Below are 17,764 nucleotides of genomic sequence, written 5' to 3'. Positions count from 1 at the left end.
GATTACGCAGGAGCCAACCTGTCAATCAAATAGCAAAGCAACTGCAGTTCAAGGCTGCAGAACTGCAGCTAATGAGCGTGAGAGCAAAGGAGATGGGAACTCTGACAGACTTGCCACCTACCTTCATCAAATCTACAAAAGAGGAGGCTTGCTAATGTCCCCCAAAGCACCACACTTGGAGGCCACGGCCTCAACAGTTTCAGTGAAAATGAGAACTACTGCTATATACACTGCACGCACGATACGTACAGATTGAGACATTCTAGAAATGGATGGAGCGATGGAGGAAACCACTGACACCAATGGGATATTTTTTTTCCAATTATAAAATGCAGTTTATTAAAAAGTTAAGGCTGATATTTCTTTCCTAATACATGTCTTAAAATTATATTAAACTTCAGAGGTAACCACTAGGCAAAATTTTTAACTTTTTACTTTGTATTGGAGTAGAGCTGATTGACGAGCCGTGATAGTTTCCGGTGGACAGCAGAGCGACTCAGCCACAGGTACACATGTATCCATTCTCCGCCACACTCCCCTCCCCATCCAGCTGCCACATGACACCAGCAGAGTTTCCTGTGCTATCCATTTTAAATGTAGCAGTGTGTACATGTCGATTTCAAACTCCCTAACTATCCTTTCTCCCCCATCTACCTCCCCGCCTCATCCCGCCCCCGGTAACCATTACCATAATGGGGCCTTTAGAGGGAAAAGATGCCAGGATGTGAGTGAGTGCTGAACTTTAAACGTCTTGCCCAGATGAGGTGGTAAAGGAAAACCCTGCATTTGAGAACCACAGCTGCCAAGACGGGAACTTGTACAAAACACACGGGAATTGTCAAGGGGCGAGCATCCATTAATTAACTGCCAGCAGGTTGTCCTGGGGTGCCCAGCTGTACCAGAAAAGCGCTCTGAGTCCTCAGGGAAGAAGGATGGGGATCAGGGCCAGGACAGACTCCTGCTCTGAATGTCAAGTGCACACCCTTGCCGGGCCTCCACCGCCTCGTGCTGGCGTGTCAGGGTCCGAGGGGTGGACTCAAGCTGTCGTGGTGGCCACCAGGGACACAAAAACCAAATGAGACGTGTGCCTTCATCTCCAGAACCTCATCCGGATGGAAACGGAGGGCGATGGAGAGAGACCTCGACAGTTCTATGGGGCCAGCACCTGCCTTAACTCTGCTCACTCATCTTCCTGAGGCCTGGCACACAGTCAGCCCTAAATAAACATTTACTGCACCAGGGACTTAATTTCCTCTGTTCAAAATAGAAAGAGTGAATTTCAAGCCAGATAAGGTAAGGGAGATTGTGTAGGACAAAATATTTGTTTTCCGTCGTCATTTCCAGGCGACTTTCCTCCAGCCAGGTTATGAAAAGCAGTTCCTTCCTTTCTCTCTTCCCTAATTGAATCAAACAGGTTGGGGACCAGGCATGTGAAAACACCAAACTGAGCCAGACACATGATAACGCTTTTGCCTTAGCAGCAGTGCTCCACGACAAGGCTGGGGGACAGAGACGATGGGGGGAAAAGTCAAATGTGCAATAAAAAGGAAAACTCTGCAAATGAGAAGTGTTACAAGGTACCTGGGGCAAAAGTTTTTGTTTTTGTTTTTTAAAAAGTCCTGGCTGCTTCTGGAGAACACTGCTAATCACAAGAGATGCTGTTTGCCCTGAGTTTCTGGTGATTTTCAGTATCTGAGTGAAACACCGTGCACTGTGCATTCGGGATTCTAGTTGAAAGAAGCCTCTCGCTTTTTCCAGCTCACTCCCCACACAATGCTTAGAGCTGCCACCGCAAAGCTTTCTCCCCGGGGCTGACTATAGGAATGTCGTTGTTCCCAAGCTGTCCTGTGACCTCGTGAGAGAGTTTAAGTCCAAGATGTTCCACAAATACACATTTTTTTAAACTCTGGATTCTACAGAGAACTCAAAAGTGTACTAACTACAGTTACTTTTTTTTCTACAATGCCATAAGATTCTGTAAAACCCTGGGATAAATACAGACGAAGAGGTCCTTTTCAAATCAATTGACTGAAATGTCTATATTTTAAAAGAAATAGCTCTACTACTTTAAAATACTGGATGTATTTTTTTAAAAGGTCAAAACAGATAAAATGATCTAAAGATACTGGTTTACAATTTATCATAGGTCTTTCTGACAAACAGAGAAATAGTTTTAAAGATCAAAGTTATACCACTTTAACCATTTTATTCCAAAGTAAAATACTTCTCCAAGGGAACCACCAGACCCATAGAAAAATTTTAACTAGTAAGCTCCTTTATTCACCACTGTTGTGATCCCTGTGAGGACCATTTTGTGTCCTGGCTCCAGAAAAAAAGTGAAAGTAAGTGAAAGCGTTGAGTTTCCTAGCTGTGTCCGACTCTTTGGGACCCCATGGACTGGGGTAGCCTGCCAGGCTCCTCTGTCCACAGGATTCTCCAGGCGAGAATACTGGAGTGAGTTGCCATTCCTTTCTCACTGCTTAGAAACACATCAAGGGCTGCTCTCCTGTGTCTGCAGGCTATTCGCTTCCACACCTTTTGAGTTGGGGGGGGGGCGGTGTGCTGATACTATTTGATATTACTGGGTTGGCCAAGAAGTTCTTTTTGGTTTTCCCATAAGCACGTACAGAAAAACCCAAACAAACTTTTTGGCCAACCCAATACATCTTCCATCAGCACTCCATCCCTAGACTCCAGTCATCTTCAAATTTTTACAAATTCCAAATGAGTGAGGCCTCAATGACTGTATTAGTGAGGCCACTATTCAAATATTCCTTGGATTAAGTGGAAAAGCTTAAAACCTTATAGTGCTTTTCACTAAATGGGGATGCAACTTGACGGCGGGGAGATGTAACAGTTGTTGGGTTATCTTGCTATCCTCGTGGACGTCTCCAAATCGGGCTTCTTTAATCATCCTACAGGGGTTCTCTGGTGGCTCACAGATAAAGAATCTGCCTGCCATGCAGGAGACTTGAGTTTGATTCCTGGTCCAGGAAGATCCCCTGGAGGAGGGCATGGCAGCCCATTCCAATCTTCTTGCCTTGGGAAATCCCATGGACAGTAGAGCCTGTTGGGCTACAGTCCATGGGGTCACAAAGAGCTGGATACAACTTAGCGACTAAACAACAACAAAAATCATCCCACTCCAAGTATAGCTGGTCTAAAGGTTCAGGGAGCAGTTATTGATGGAACAAAAGGTGAATAACCAACTCAAAGTGCAGTGGGAGCTAACCCTGCTACACACCCATCAGAAATCCCTGACATGGGCCCCCTCTCTTTTTCTTCCCTGCTTCTTCCCTTTCCCTGGTCTCCCTTCCCTGCCTTCACCTATCTCCCCGACCCAAACCTCTCTAACTCCCTCCCTCCTCACTTAACCTGGATCCAGGTATGTCTCTTTGAGATGACCGATAAAAACATTTATGCTTAACAAGAGATTAGGGAAAATGGAGATTCATGAAAAGAGTAAACTAAAGCTCACATAAAGCTGTTATACAGAAAATACACACTAAATATCCTCTAACATGGTTAACTGTGAGCCTCAAATTTGGCTGAACTTAGCAAACAAAGCAAAAAAAGGGAGGCAAGATCAAGATCAAGATTACTTTCAATTGCTGTAGACAGCATGGCTCTTCTAGGTACTGAGCGCTGAGAGAAGATACTAATAAGAAAGGCTGTGACATAATGCAGTGGTCCCCAAACGTTTTGGGAACCAGGGAGAAATGTTTCCATGGATGGGATAGAAGGATGGTCTCAGGATGATTCTCATAAGGAGCACACAACTAGATCCCTCGAATGCACAGCTCCTAGTAGGGTTTGAGCTCCTATGAGAATCTAATGCCACTGCTGATCTGACAGGAGGTGGAGCTCAGGCAGTAATATGAATGATGGGGGGTGGGGGGCAGCTGTAAATACAGAGGAAGCTTTGCTCGCTTGCCCGCTGCTCAACTTCTGCTGTGCAGTCAGTCAGGTTCTAACAGGTCACAGACTGAAGCTGGTCCATGGCCCAGGACAGGGGTGTGGGGGATCCCTGATTTAACAGACCTCAACATCCTTGCAATAAAGGCAATGCATGTGTGCATGCTAAGTGGCTTCAGTCATGTCCAACTCTTTGTGACCCCATAGACTGTAGCCCGCCAGGCTCTTCTGTCCATGGGATTCTCTAGGCAAGAAAACTGGAGTGGGTTGCCATTTCCTCCTCCAGGGGAGCATCCTGACCGTGGGATGAAATCCATGTCTCTTGTGTGTCCTGCAATAGCAGGCGGCTTCTTTACCCCTAAGCCCCCTGGCAAGTTATTGTGCTAATAATGTGCACTATAAACTGCTGGTGGAGAGCTAACGGCAGGCGTGTCTCCTAAGACTTATCTGATCATTCTTTGTGGTGGGGAGCATCTTATATGCATGTCTTATAAGTAATTCCAACAAAAGAGTTTAGGAGCTAAAACTAGTCCTAAAGGATACCTTGATACAGACACACTCTGAGTGAGGAAGCTCCTGGTCCATTTTAACCTACCACAAATCCCAGCAAGGTCATGTAGGTTAATGGTGAATGTCACCCAGGAACTAGTGTGGGAAGCTGCTTGACCCCACATCTCTTCCCACTGTCTCCGGTCTTCCTTCTGAGGAGGCTCCTCCTCTCATTGCTTGTGGTTTAGTCAATTCTTCCTCAGACAACCTCTGACACACCGAACTACCTCTTTAGCCACATTTTCCTTCCCTTTTCATTGTTCTAACTCTTGGAGATACAGCAGAAGGATTTCTGTCATTCTCTCTTTTGTTCAATTTAAGAATAAAAATATGACTGTAATGATCATGGATTGCCAAAGAATTGATGCTTTTGAACTGTGGTGTTGGAGAAGACTCTTGAGAGTCCCTTGGACTGCAAGGAGATCAAACCAGTCACTTCTAAAGGAAATCCATCCTGAATATTCATTGGAAGGATTGAGGCTGAAGCTGAAGCTCCAATACTTTGGCCGCCTGATTCGAAGAACTGACTCACTGGAAAAACACCTTGATGCTGGGAAAGATTGAAGGCAGGAGGAGAAGGGGACAACCGAGGACGAGATGGTTGGTTGGCATCACCGACTCGATGGACATGAGTTTGAGCAAGCTCCAGGAGTTGGTGATGGACAGGGAAGCCTGGTGTGCTACAGTCCATGGGGTCGCAAAGAGTCGGACATGACTGATCGACTGAACTGAACTGAAAATCAGGGATAATAATATTGTTAGGATTATCAAGAAACTGAAATTATCTACTTTCTCTGGGTTTATTCCTCTAAAAAGTTAAACAGCTGGAGTTTGTAATTTCAGAGAATCACTTAGGGTTCCACCAGTAAATTAAGAATCTTCACCAATAAGTTTCCATTGACTGAAATTCTTTTATATATACATTTATTATTATTCAAGAAGCTTCATTTAATATTCCAATGTGCAGTTCATTTTTCCATTTGTTTTGGAACATGTAAGTGTAGGCTATGTATATATAGTATGTAGATTAGGTAGTTCAATGTTTTACAGTTTATACAGGTATATGCATGCACACACATTATTTTAAAGTTTTCTTCTGCAAATTCTGAGTATCTATTATGGATTCAAAAGGTTTTTGTTCTCAGTCTAGCCTGGGAATCTACCCACCATTTACTGCACTGTTTGTCTGGGAAATATTACTCAACCTACCTTTAAGTTTTTAGAATATCATCAACTTTAGGATGGGCCCTTCCTATTTTTTACATTGTTAGATAAAACATCTTTCACATGCACACACAAATGCCAGAGGCATCGATTCTGGCTAGAATGGAATGTGTGGTTTCTTTCACTAGAAAAGACAAAAGCGTATTTAAAGAAATCTTTAGTGGATTAATCCAAACCACAGAGTGCAATATTAAGGACCTGAATCCTATTTTCTGAAAATGATCTTAGGGAATGTTAGTCAGTATCCATTTAAAAGTCTACTGAAACGTGATGATTCTGGGGAGTATTCAGTTAAAATGGGACCACGAAAATGGAAGTATGGAATGAGCCTTGTTATAAGCTTCTGCAGTTTCAGAATGAAAGGTGCTCTCTCAAAGAATATGAGACCCAACGGCGAAGATCAGCGCAGTATGCCTGCTCAGCATCCCTTCACTGGACACTGGCCATGATTCTGTGCTTCTCCTCAGTTCAGGTGGTTCTAACTCCAATTCTTGTCTCCAGGGGTGGGTGAGTCAGGTCTCGCTAATGAGAGTACCACCCCTCCTTATTCAAGTGATTGGACAAAGGAGTCAAGGTGAGCCAGTAACAGAACATTTCCTGGAAGTCCTGGGAAAGAAGTGCCATCTTCCCAGAAATATTTGCTAAACTGGCAAAATATAAGCCTGGAGCTTGAGAGGGCCATCTTGCTACGGCTTTGGGAACTTCTGCCTGAGAAGAAAATCAACACAGAGGAGAAGAGAGCCAAGAGAGGGACAGACAGGTTCCTAACGACATCACTTGAGCATCTGGAAGCAGTTGTACCTGAAGACAACTCCAAACTGGACTTAATGAGAGCCAATGAATTGCTTTTTTTTTTTTTTTAAATAGAAGCTAGTTGGAGTTCTGTCACCTAAGGCTAAAAGAGGGGCCTGAGGTGAATCCATCAACTGAAATGTGGATCTTTCCACTACATAAATCCTGGAACAGTTCTCCTTTCACTTACCAAAAAAAAAATCAGTTTCATTAAACAGATCTTAGTGAAAGTACCTAAGAATCACTCAAAGATCCCTATTAAACATGGGAAAAATTTTGGCAGAAATAAGCTGTCATTCTCATTTGAAACATTCTGATTACCCAAATAAATCAGAAAAACAGAGAAAGGTACACTAAGCTCCTGCCTAGCTAGACACCTTCTGCTGCTGAATTAAATACTTACAGAAGTATTTTAACTCTATCGGGCCTTAACCTACTGCCAAACTGACAGTCATAACAACAGACACATCCCACAAAAGAGAATCACTACAAAACTGCTGCTGCTGCTGCTAAGTCACTTCAGTTTATGTCTGACTCTTTGCAACCCTGTGGACTGTGGCCTGCCAGGCTCCTCTGTCCATGGGATTCTCCAGGCAAGAATACTGGAGTGGGTTGCCATGCCCTCCCCTCCAGGGACTCTTCCCGACCCAGGGATCGAACCTGTGTCTCTATGTCTCCTGCACAGGGAGGTAGGTTCTTTACCACTAGTGCCAACTGGGAAGACACTGAGATTTAAAGACTATTATGAATGATCTAATCCAGGGGCTTTCAACAGGTTTTGGCTGTGGCCCACAAAAAGAAAGAGCTCAATACATGCACACACATACCCCTCTGAAACAAAGACTCCCCAAACTGATACTGACCATACTACATGCAATGCATTCTGATTTTAATAACTAACGACACTGACCACTAAGTTAATTTCCTGAACCACTACTAATAGGCTTAGAAAACAGGTGAGGCACTGATCCAGGGCTATAAGGTGAGTTACCCGGGATTTCTCATTTACTTAGAAGTAGAGCTAAAACAAAAACCAAGTATTCATCTTACCATATTATATTCAAGCAAACAGCTGTTACCTATGCACATTTCAGCAAGTTTCTGGCCAATCTTATGAGAGCCCCAAAGATGACTCAGGTGTTACACCCTGCTATTTAACATTGGCACAGGCCAAGACTTTTACAGCCACTTCACGACCATTAAATGGAAACCCAAATCCACTAGGGATGGTGAATGAACCTGAATGGGAGACCCTGTGGAGCTTAGGTCTGAATTACCAGCAGGCAAGACTGAACTGAATGCACGAAATAGGATCAGAGTCATGTTTGTTTCAGAAAATTCCTCTTACGTTCTCACTCTACCTGAAGAGTAACACCAGGGATACAATTTTGTGGTCAACGACCAGTATTTATGAAAGTCCACCTCCCAGGTCGCATGATGCTAGGGTCAGTAGGGGAAGACACAGCTTCAGCACTAGCCTGCCCTGCAAACAGCCACTAGTCTAATCTGGGAGCTGAGGGTTAAAGGGTTCATTAATGAGATCAGGTGTGAGTTGGGCTCAGAGAATAAGGAGGAAGAATTTCAAAGGGTTCATGCTGAGTAGCTGCTGGGGGAGGGGGGAGGCGCTGGGGGGAACAGAGTGGGGGATCAGGTTTGGAGCGTGGGGAAGGTCAGAAGAAGGAAGGTAAAAAAAAAAACAGACTGGTTCATTTTGGTAGTTGATAAATGTTCATTTAATACATTTGGAGGCACTTGTAACACAGAAAAGCCAGTCATTTGACTTCAGGGCAACCCACTTAGGCAGGGTAAAGCCTCTCACCATGACTTTCACGATCAGGAGCGCCAATGTTCTCAAGTGAGGGGTAACCCAGCAGGTTCCCAGGCACTTCCTAAATGTTCAAAATGACTGATATTAACCTGCAGTCTTTAAGCTGATTCAGTCGACCTCGTTTAGACTTTTCCAACCAACAAAGTTCAGCAATGGCTGTCAGAACTTCCATGAAATATAAGAAAACGAATGGCATGTGAGGATGAGATGGCTGGACAGCATCACCAACTCAATGGACATGAGTTTGAGCAAACTCTGGGAGATAGTGAAGCACAGGGGAGCCTGGCGTGCTGCAGTCCATGAGGTCACAAAGAGTCAGATACGACAGAGCGACTGAACAACAAATGACAAGTGAGAGATAATAAAGAGAAAATTAAGCCTGTGTCACTTCTACAATGGCCAGAGAGCTTAGAAGGCAGTACACGGCATGCCTCTAGAAGGTGCGGAAGGCTTTATGGAACGGAGATCCCTTCCTATCTTCATTAGTGTCCCCAACTCACTTCCCTGGACCCTTCTTTCCTTTGCCTACTCCCTCTTTATTTTACCTATTTTCACTACGTAATATGTATCTCTGTAACCTCCCTTGTTGTTCAGTCACTAAGTCGTGTAACCTCCCTTCAGTTCAGTTCAGTCGTTCAGTCGTGTCCTATTCTTTGCGACCCCATGAATCGCAGCACATAAGCTCTTTTAACCCTTTAAAAAAAAAAAAAAAGGTGACGTGTATGCAAATAAACTACATCACATGTGGATGCCAAAAGCTTTCTGGCAAAGGAATATATAACTGCAATAAACACTCAAATATTCAGCTTATGTAGTGTGACAAGACGCCACGGTTGATATTTAACAATGAACACTTGGCACCACTCTGAGAGCCTTCTGTCTAAAAGATCGATGGGATACAAATACTAACCCACTTTAAGTCAGAGAGCAAACCCTTTTAAGTGTAAGAAGATATGGCAGCCACACAAAAACATTTGTGGAAGGGGTGGGGTAGTGGATACCGCTAAGGAAGAAGAAAGGACTTTCCGAAAACCAATGCACTGGCGGGAGAATGGCAGCAACTTTAACGGAATGGTCTTTATTGACCCTTCTGGGTGAAACCCAAAGTTGAGTCTTAAAGAAATGTAAATATGAAAATAAAATATAAAAATAAAATTTCCCTTAAACATTTAAAACAGGCAGCCTACAAGCAGAGCTCTGCAATGTCAGAAGTTCACAACGGCGAGGCTAGAAAACATCAGAAAGATTATGATGGTTCCCAAAGACAATTCTCGATAACTGAAAAGGACATTTCCGGCAGTGCCAGAATGCACAGGATCACGAGCCGAGCTGAGCACTGGAATTTTGGCCATCAATACATGCTTCACACCTTTCTCGCAGGAAACTTTCAAGGTCAACTGATTCTTTAATGTCACCATCTTTCTCCGGTGAAGTAAAAAATTTTCAGTTCCACCCATTACCCATGTTTTCTAGGACAGCCCAACATGAATGTCCTGCAACCGGGCCAGCTGCCATAACAGGCAGGAAGGCCCAGCAGAACCCTCCACAGAAGACTGAAGAAAATAATAAGGGATCTCTACATGTTTACCACAAAAGCACAAGAGTTAGTAAGAATCCTTAAGTGATACGATGTTATTAACTACTGCACTAAATACTGAGCTTCCACTTGGGTTATTTGGAACATAATTAGGATGCCTGGGTCCAGGTCCCTTAGGAATTCGAGGCAGTCCTCTGCTTGTTTTCACCTAGCTGAATTTATTTTGGAAATGCATACCCTGTAAGCAAATGTTGTTTCTAGAACATTAAACATCGCTGTATTCCTGAAATCTAAAGCTAAGAAAAAGAGAAACATAAGTTTATTTGCTGGAGAAGGGAATGGCAACCCACTCCAGTATTCTTGCCTGGAGAATCCCATGGACAGAGGAGCCTGGCGGGCTACAGTCCACGGGCTCACAAACAGTCGGACACGACTGAGTGACTAACACACACACAAGCTTCTTTGCTATCATCTGATTTGGGTCTTAAAATAAGAAATATCTGTCTATAAACAAACACCATGAAAAGTGATACTGCTTAATATATTTCTTTTAATCAGGTTCTCAAGCAATAGTTCGTATCACACAGATTCTGTAGAGAAACTCTGAAAAGCTCCTTTAGACTGAGAAAGAAAGGACTCCTTTCCATGAACCAGCCATTTTATTATGTGTGATAAAACTTTGGCACCACTGGTGGGCTTTGGCCCCACTGGTGGAAGAAATACAATGCATTCAAGCAAACAGACGAGGCACTTCATATCTGAAAGCTCTTCTGTTTATTGCATCTGCTTTGCCAATTAGGTACTTCAGATTTACCAACAGTAATCATACTAAGAAACAGTGCACAAAATACAAAACGGGCTTTAAAGCTGCCATCGTTCCCTGGTGAAGCCACTAACTGAGAAGATAATTTGCAAGGGTAATATGTTTTCAGATATTTGATGCCTGCACAAATCTAAAGATTGAAAAACGGTCCCAAACATTTGAAAACCACCAGGGCCGCCTCTGACACTGTGCAAATACCAAGGCGACCAAAGCAGGAGAGATCTTATAAACGCAAGAAGGTTACGCTGAGCCTGGCTGGTGGAAGATAGGGTCAAGGAACCTCTCCCGTCCTTGGTCTGCAAGTAAGCAAAGCTCTCAGCAAGTTCTTCCAAATCTTTGGGTTCTGAACTCAACCAACTTTCCCCGCCGTGTTCTACGCACAGATTAATAAAACGTTCATTCACTCCATTGGCCTGCTAGCAAAAGGCAGCCTCCAACCGCCAGATCCGCAGAAGCGCCGGGGGCCGAAAGCCAGGCGGTTCGGCCCCTCTCCCCGCGCCCGGCCGCGGGAGCGAGCACTCCATCCGAAAAGCCCGCCGCCCGGACGCAATTCGCAAACAAAAACCAGCCGGCGGCCCACGGGCGCTCGCGCCCGCGCTCCCCCGACGCGGCCACTCCCCGCACGCGCGTCGCCAGGCCGCCACTCACCCAAACACTCCCACTGGCTCGCGCGCACACTTGTGTCCGCACACCCACGCCCGCCCCCCCACCTCCCCGCCACACGTGCGCGCTCTCCCGGACTCGTCCCTCCCGCATCCCCACGCGCCCCACGAACACGCGTGGGCCCGCAACACCCAGACAAACTCGGTAAACACGCCGGGACCCACGCGCACTCACGCGTCAAAACACACCAGGCCCCTGCGCTCTCTCCATCAGCTCGCGCGCCCCCTCCACCCTCCCACTCACTCCGTAAACACCCGTGTTTGCACCCCCGCCCCGCAAACATGCGCACGCCCTCCTCCTTGCTCCATCCACACGCGCCCCGCACACTCATCCAAACACCCCCTCCCGCACGCTCGCCCCGTAAACACTCTCGCTGGCCCCCACGCGCACCCGCCGTCCAAACACACTCCTCCCTCCCGTGAACACGCGCGCCCCTCCCACGCCCTTCCCCCGCGCCTCCACAAGCGCGCGTGTTCTCGCACCCGCTCCTCCGACACGCTCCCTCCCCCAACTCCGCGTAAACACGCGCGCCCCCGCCGCGAGCACGGGTGCTCCCCACGCCCCGGGCGCGCGCGCGCGCCCGCCCCCGGCCCCGCCCCCGCGCGCCTGGCCGCCCCGCGCGCCCCCGTCGGCCGCCGCCCTCGCCCCGCACGCGCCAGGCCGACTCTCCCCTCGACCGCACGCACACTCACTCGGACTTGGTAAGCACGGCCAACGCTCCGTCGGGCTGGCGCCGAGCCGCCTCTGTCTTCCTCCTCCCGCGCGGCCCCGCCCGGCCCGGCCCGACAGCCCAGCCCTGCCCCGACCCGCTCAGCTCCACACGCCGCAGCTGGAACGACTCGGGCTCCGGGTACCGTTGTCTCCCCGCCACAGCCCGAGTGCACCGCCCGGGCCAATGGCGGGGCGCGGCGGTGAGCTCACCGGCCTCAGCCCCGCCCTCCTGGCCGCGAGGGCCAATCGAAGAGCGTCACGTCACCCGGAGCCGGGCAGAGGCAGGTGTGGGGCGCGGAGCCGCTCGGCGCGGGGACTGCGCCGGAACTGCGCCCGAGCCGCGCGGCGCCGCGCTGGACGGCGGCGGGCCCGGCCCGGAGGGTGCGGGCGGAGCGCGGCCCCGCGGTTCCAGGCACGCCAAGACTCTTCGCGAAGCCGCCGGGCACCCCCAGCCCAGGTTCCAGGAGACCCGCCAGCCGAGTGGCCGAGGTCCATTCGAGGGCAGGGACGACTCCGAGCCCGACGGCCGCGCCCGCTGCCCCGGGCCCACGGCCACGGGGGCCCGTGCCGCGCGGCGGGGGCGCTAGGGCTGCGTGTTCCCTGCTCAGCGAGCCGCCCTGCACCCGGCCGCCGAATCCGGGCCCCGGGGCGCCGTCGGGTCCGCCCGGAAGCCCAGCACCCAGTGGCCTTGCGTGCCCGGGCTGCCAGCGCATCCCCGGCGAATCCTGCGGCGGCGGCGTCTGCAATGCAGCCCCGGGAGGAGCCGGCGCTGCGCCGCGAGCAGGGGAGCGCGGAGGGCTGGGCGCGAAGGAGGGGCGCGGCCGACGGCTGTGGACGCGGGACGGCGCCCAGGAGGCCTCCGGGACACTTGGGCGGGTCCCCGAGCCGCAGTGCGGAGGGGCTCGGGTCGTCGACCAGGGCGGAGCCGGTGCAGGACGGCTCCCATGGGAGTTCAGGAGCATCCGAGACGCCCATTTCGGTGGCGCAGTGCCCGACCTCCTTAGCTGGAGTTCCAGGGCCCCCGCCCATCCCTCGACTCTAACCCTGGTGTCCAAAAGTTCTGGCTTCGGCTTTCTCACTTGGATACTTCTGCATAACATCCTCTCGCTTCCCGCCTCAAGCCCAAGTCACACCTCTCAGTCAAGATTCACGTTTCCAAGCAGCCTTCCCAGGCATCTCAGATGGATAGCACCACCCCTTCTGCTTTCATTTAAGTTAACCCCACCCACGGCCTTGCACAGAGAAAGTGCTTGACCCACGCAGGCTTATGATGAGCCCATCTTCTCCTTTTTTCTTCATATTCTTAATTATCTTAAAAACTGGTTATGTCTCCTCTCTGCCATCTGGGTTAAAAAGAGTCGCAAAAGATGGGGGCGGAGTCTCTTTTTTCTGAGCCTACTCAAACACACACGAAAACAACCAGAGAAAATTTGCACAACCCTCGAGACTGTGTGGGCTTCCCTGGTGGATCAGCGGAAAAGAATCTGCCAGCCAATGCAGGAGATCTGTGTTCGATCCCTGGGTCGGGAAGATCTCTGGAGAAGGAGATGGCAACCCGCTCCAATATTCTTGCCTGGAAAATCCCAGGGACAAAGAAGCCTAGTGGGCTACTGTCCATGGAGTCCCAAAGAGTCGGAGACGACTTAGTGACTAAACAGCGGCAAACACACACACAAGAACAGCCAGAGAATTTTGTACAACCCTCAAGACTATACAGCCAAAACAGAGTTCTCCTTTAGGGACCAAGCCAGGACATCTTTTGGGAGGTGGGTGGGCTGGCTCCATCCTGTGCCACGCCTCTGAACCAGGAATGCTAGCAAGTGGATTATGGCCTCACTCTTGGGGGCTGACCGCTGACTAAACCCCAGCGGGTGCCTCACCTTCCCCGGGCAAAGTCAGAACACTCTTGAGCACTCACAATCCTGCTCCAACAAGTCCTTCATACTCCTATCCCATACGTCCTCGCCTGCCCCCTGCTTTCACCACACTGGACCCCTGTACTTCCCAACTTTGCTTATGCACATTCTCCCCTTTATCTGCTGGGTGCATTCTTATCCATTAAGGCCTGACTCAGATCCCCAGGCTGCTCTCCACAGAGCAGCCCCAGGATCATTGTTATGCATCAGTATTTCAGCACAGGGTGAGCAGGTTCTATTTGTTTCCAGGGGAGGCAATGTAAGGGTAGTAGCTGGGGGCAGTGTTAGTTAGATTTTCCTGCTTGCTAACTGTGCCTTCCTATCTGTGGGTGAGAATTAGATGAGCTGGTAGATGTAAGATACTTATATCAGTGCCTGGCACTTGAGGTATACTTATTAAAAGTTAGCTCTCTCGATGCTATTAGAACATCTTGGGGTGGTGGATAGTGACTGGAAGGAGAGGGGGCTTCTGAGTTTCTGGTGATGTTCTCTTCTTGATCTGGGCACTGGTTTTAGATTGTGAAAACTCACTGAGCTGAATTTCACATACTTATGATATATGCAATTTCCACATGTATATTATACATTAACACATGCTAAGCCTGCTAAATTGCTTCAGTCATGTCTGACTCTTTGAGACCCCAGTGGACTGTAGCCCGCCAGGTTCCTCTCTTCATGGGGTTCTCCAGACAAGAATACTGGAGTGGGTTGCCATTTCCTACACCAGGGGGTCTTCCTGATAATTAGTATTTTTAAAAGTTATTACTAGCTAAGAGACACCGCTAATCTCCTTGAGAACAGGATTGGAATCTCAGCTTATCCTGGCACCTTGCACAGCATCATGCATACTGGAAGGACCCTGCTAATAGGTGTTGAATTGCTCTGAGTGAACTGGGAGCAACAGAGACCAACTGGGAGGTGGGATCACAAGGGGCAATACCTGCCTTTATACTTGACAGTGCAGGGAACTCAGGATGTTGGGTCCAGGTTCAGCTACCTGGACCCCAACTAAAGAGAACGCCTCTAGTCTTTTCTATCTTTCATGTGGGGAAGTTGGTTTTTACTTCCCGCCCTCCTTGGATTTGCTTTTAAAAAGATGGAAGTTCAGCTCTGGTTCAGACCTGGCCATCCCCACTGCCTGCCATGACTCTTCACCCTTCCTGCAGCAGACCGTGTCCACTTGGCCTGAAAGAAATGTTATCCAAGTATCCATGTATCCAAGTATCCATGGCTATGGATGCTTCAGCACATTGGCTGTGCCCTGGTGTCAGAGTCAGGGGCAACAGCCTAGAGCTGTCTTTCAGGCAGCCCGAAGTGACATTTCTACACTAGGAAAGTCCTCTTACTTTCTTCTGCTGGGGCCACCCACTTCCTGGAAGAGCTCCCCCTCTCCTTCCCCTCTAAATCTCTGTCTCAGGGTAGAGGTCACCAGAGCAAGCGTCCTCCATGGGCCCCTGCCTGGAAGGCAGGCAGAGCTGGGAGGTGGGGAGTGGGGTGAGCTGGATGCTTCCAGATTAAGCTCAGAGCTTGGGCAGCATACTGGATCCAAGTACCCACAGGGTATTCATGCTCCTCTGTTCCAGGTTAAGAAATGACAGGGTAAGACAGGCCTGCGCTTCAAACAAATTCTTCCACTCGGTTTTTATGGGGCTTACCTGAGTTTACCTGGAGTAAACCTGGAGTTTACCTGAGTCGGTTTTTTAAATAGTGAAGAAGAAATCTTCGCTCAGTGGTCAGTTCACTTGGCAGCATCCAGACCAATGCAATTGTTGCATCTTAACACATTATATTTTTGCTTCAGTATTCTTTCTTTTTTAACATTTTATTGACCAGGGGCTTTTTACAGAAATTAACACCTGTGACCGATGATTTGTTATGTAAGTGAATATTGAAATGTCTCTGGTCAATAATATCCAAGTAACAAGAGATTTATTAACATGTCTCCGGTCAATAAGTTGTTTAAGCAGAAACCTAACCTCTGCTGAGGGTCTCAGGAAGAACCAAAGGGGAACATCCTGCTGCAGGTGAGGATAAAGGGAACTACAGTTTGTTGGGTGCCTGACATCTACCTGCTGTTACACTACTCACTCACATACACTGCTGCTGTTTCTCCCGCAAGTTGGATATTGTCCAGAGAGGGGGAAATGAGACTGCAAGGAGTTAGATAACTTGCCTAAAGTCATATCAATGGTAAGCAGGAGATCTGGGTTTCAAGTTTCAAACCTGCACTCATCCTGCCCCTTTGATGTTTCTCCCAAGTACCTGAAAACTCCCACCATCATTTAGATTCCTGTTAAGAAAGCAGTCTGGGAAAGTTCTAAGAACCAGGACCTGTTCATGACATTCTTTTCTTCAACCCTGGCAGCTGTGAGAGCTTGTTTATGTCAAGAGGTAGACTACTGGGTCAGGTACCTGAGTGACTAGGGTGATTGGGGCTCTTCTTGCCAGTTGGCGTTGAATTTGAGCATGAGAGAGAAATAAATCACTTTACCTTGGGTTGTCTGTTACTGCAGCATAACCTCATCTCTCCTATCACATAAGAAATCGAATATGTTTCTGTACATATCAACTTCTAATAAAAATAATCAAATAGGAGTCTTCCCAAAATAAGTGACCACTTAAAAATAAGTACAAGATGCATAATCAGTGCATCTTTAAGGCCTTAAGAAATAAAAAAGTATTTTTAGAAACCATGGGCAAGAGTGACAAAATAATTCAATGAAGAGAGAAAGCCCTGTATGTCTTTTCAACAAATAGGTCTGGGGCAATTGGATGTCCCTATATAAAAGAATGAAGTTGGGCTCCTACCTCACCCCATATGTAAAAATCAACTCAAAATGGATCAAAGAGTTACATGTAAGGACAAAACTACAAAATTCTCAGAAGAAAATGTAGAGGTAAATCTCTCAGTCTTTTGAATTTGGCAATGGCTTCTCAGCTATGGCATCATATGCCTGGACAACCAAAAATAAATCAATAAATAAATTGGGCTTCATAAAAATTAAAAACATTTGTGCTTCAAAAGACACCATCAAGAAGGTGAAAAAAATAAACTGAAAAAGATAATTCACTGAATGGGGAAAATATTTGTAAATCATATATGTGATAAGGAAATTCTATCTAAAATATAAAAAGAGTTCTTACAACTCAAGAATAAAAAGAAAGCCTAATTTTTTAAAAAATGGGCAGAGAATCTGAATAGACATTTCTCCAAAGAAGAAAAACAAATGGCTAGGTGAAAGAAGCCAGAACTGACACCTGCTGCAACAAGGATGGACCTTGAAGACACTATGCTGAGTTGAAAGAAGCCAGTTCAAATGATATGACTCTAGAATAGGGAGGTTTATAGAAATTTGGAAGTAAATGAACAGTTGCCTTAGGCGGGGGGAGGGTGGGGGCTTGGGGGAAGGAGCCTAGAGGCAGTGGGACAGGACTGTTATGAGTAAAGGGGTTTCTTTTTGGAGGAATGAATGGTTTCAAATGAGTAGTGGTAATGACTGTACAACCCAATGAATAGACTAAAAACTTTGAATCGTACACCTTAAGTGGGTAAATTATACAGTATGTTAATTCTATCTCAGCAGAGCCAATTCATTGGGAAAGACCCTGATGCTGGAAAGATTGAGGGCAAGAGGATAAGGGAGCGGCAGAGGATGAGATGGTTGGATGTCATCACTGACTCAATGGACATGAGTTTGAGCAAACTCTGGCAGATATGAAGGATAGGGAAGTCTGGCGTGCTGCAGTCCATGGGGTTGCAAAGAGTTGGATATAACTTAGTGACTGAACAACAAAGAGTTGAAAAC

The 17,764-nt window shown here is 47.5% G+C and overlaps 1 protein-coding gene across 13 annotated transcripts in view; it reads right to left on the bottom strand.

Annotated features, from left to right (window-relative positions):
• Positions 1 to 17,764, bottom strand: part of CAMTA1 (calmodulin binding transcription activator 1) — a 961,599-nt gene that overhangs the window by 43,016 nt on the left and 900,819 nt on the right. The window contains exon 1 of one of the 13 annotated variants that reach the window (XM_070474234.1): positions 12,024 to 12,229. The exons of the other annotated variants lie outside the window; for them this stretch is intronic. The gene's annotated coding sequence lies outside the window, so the exon portion shown is untranslated. Of the gene's footprint in view, positions 1 to 12,023; positions 12,230 to 17,764 lie in introns of those variants that run through there. 13 annotated transcript variants of the gene reach the window in all.

The sequence above is a fragment of the Odocoileus virginianus genome, chromosome 11 (assembly GCF_023699985.2).
Source record: "Odocoileus virginianus isolate 20LAN1187 ecotype Illinois chromosome 11, Ovbor_1.2, whole genome shotgun sequence".
Lineage (NCBI taxonomy): Eukaryota > Metazoa > Chordata > Mammalia > Artiodactyla > Cervidae > Odocoileus > Odocoileus virginianus.
Note: the sequence above shows the minus strand (reverse complement) of the source record. Positions and strands in the feature narration are given on the sequence as shown.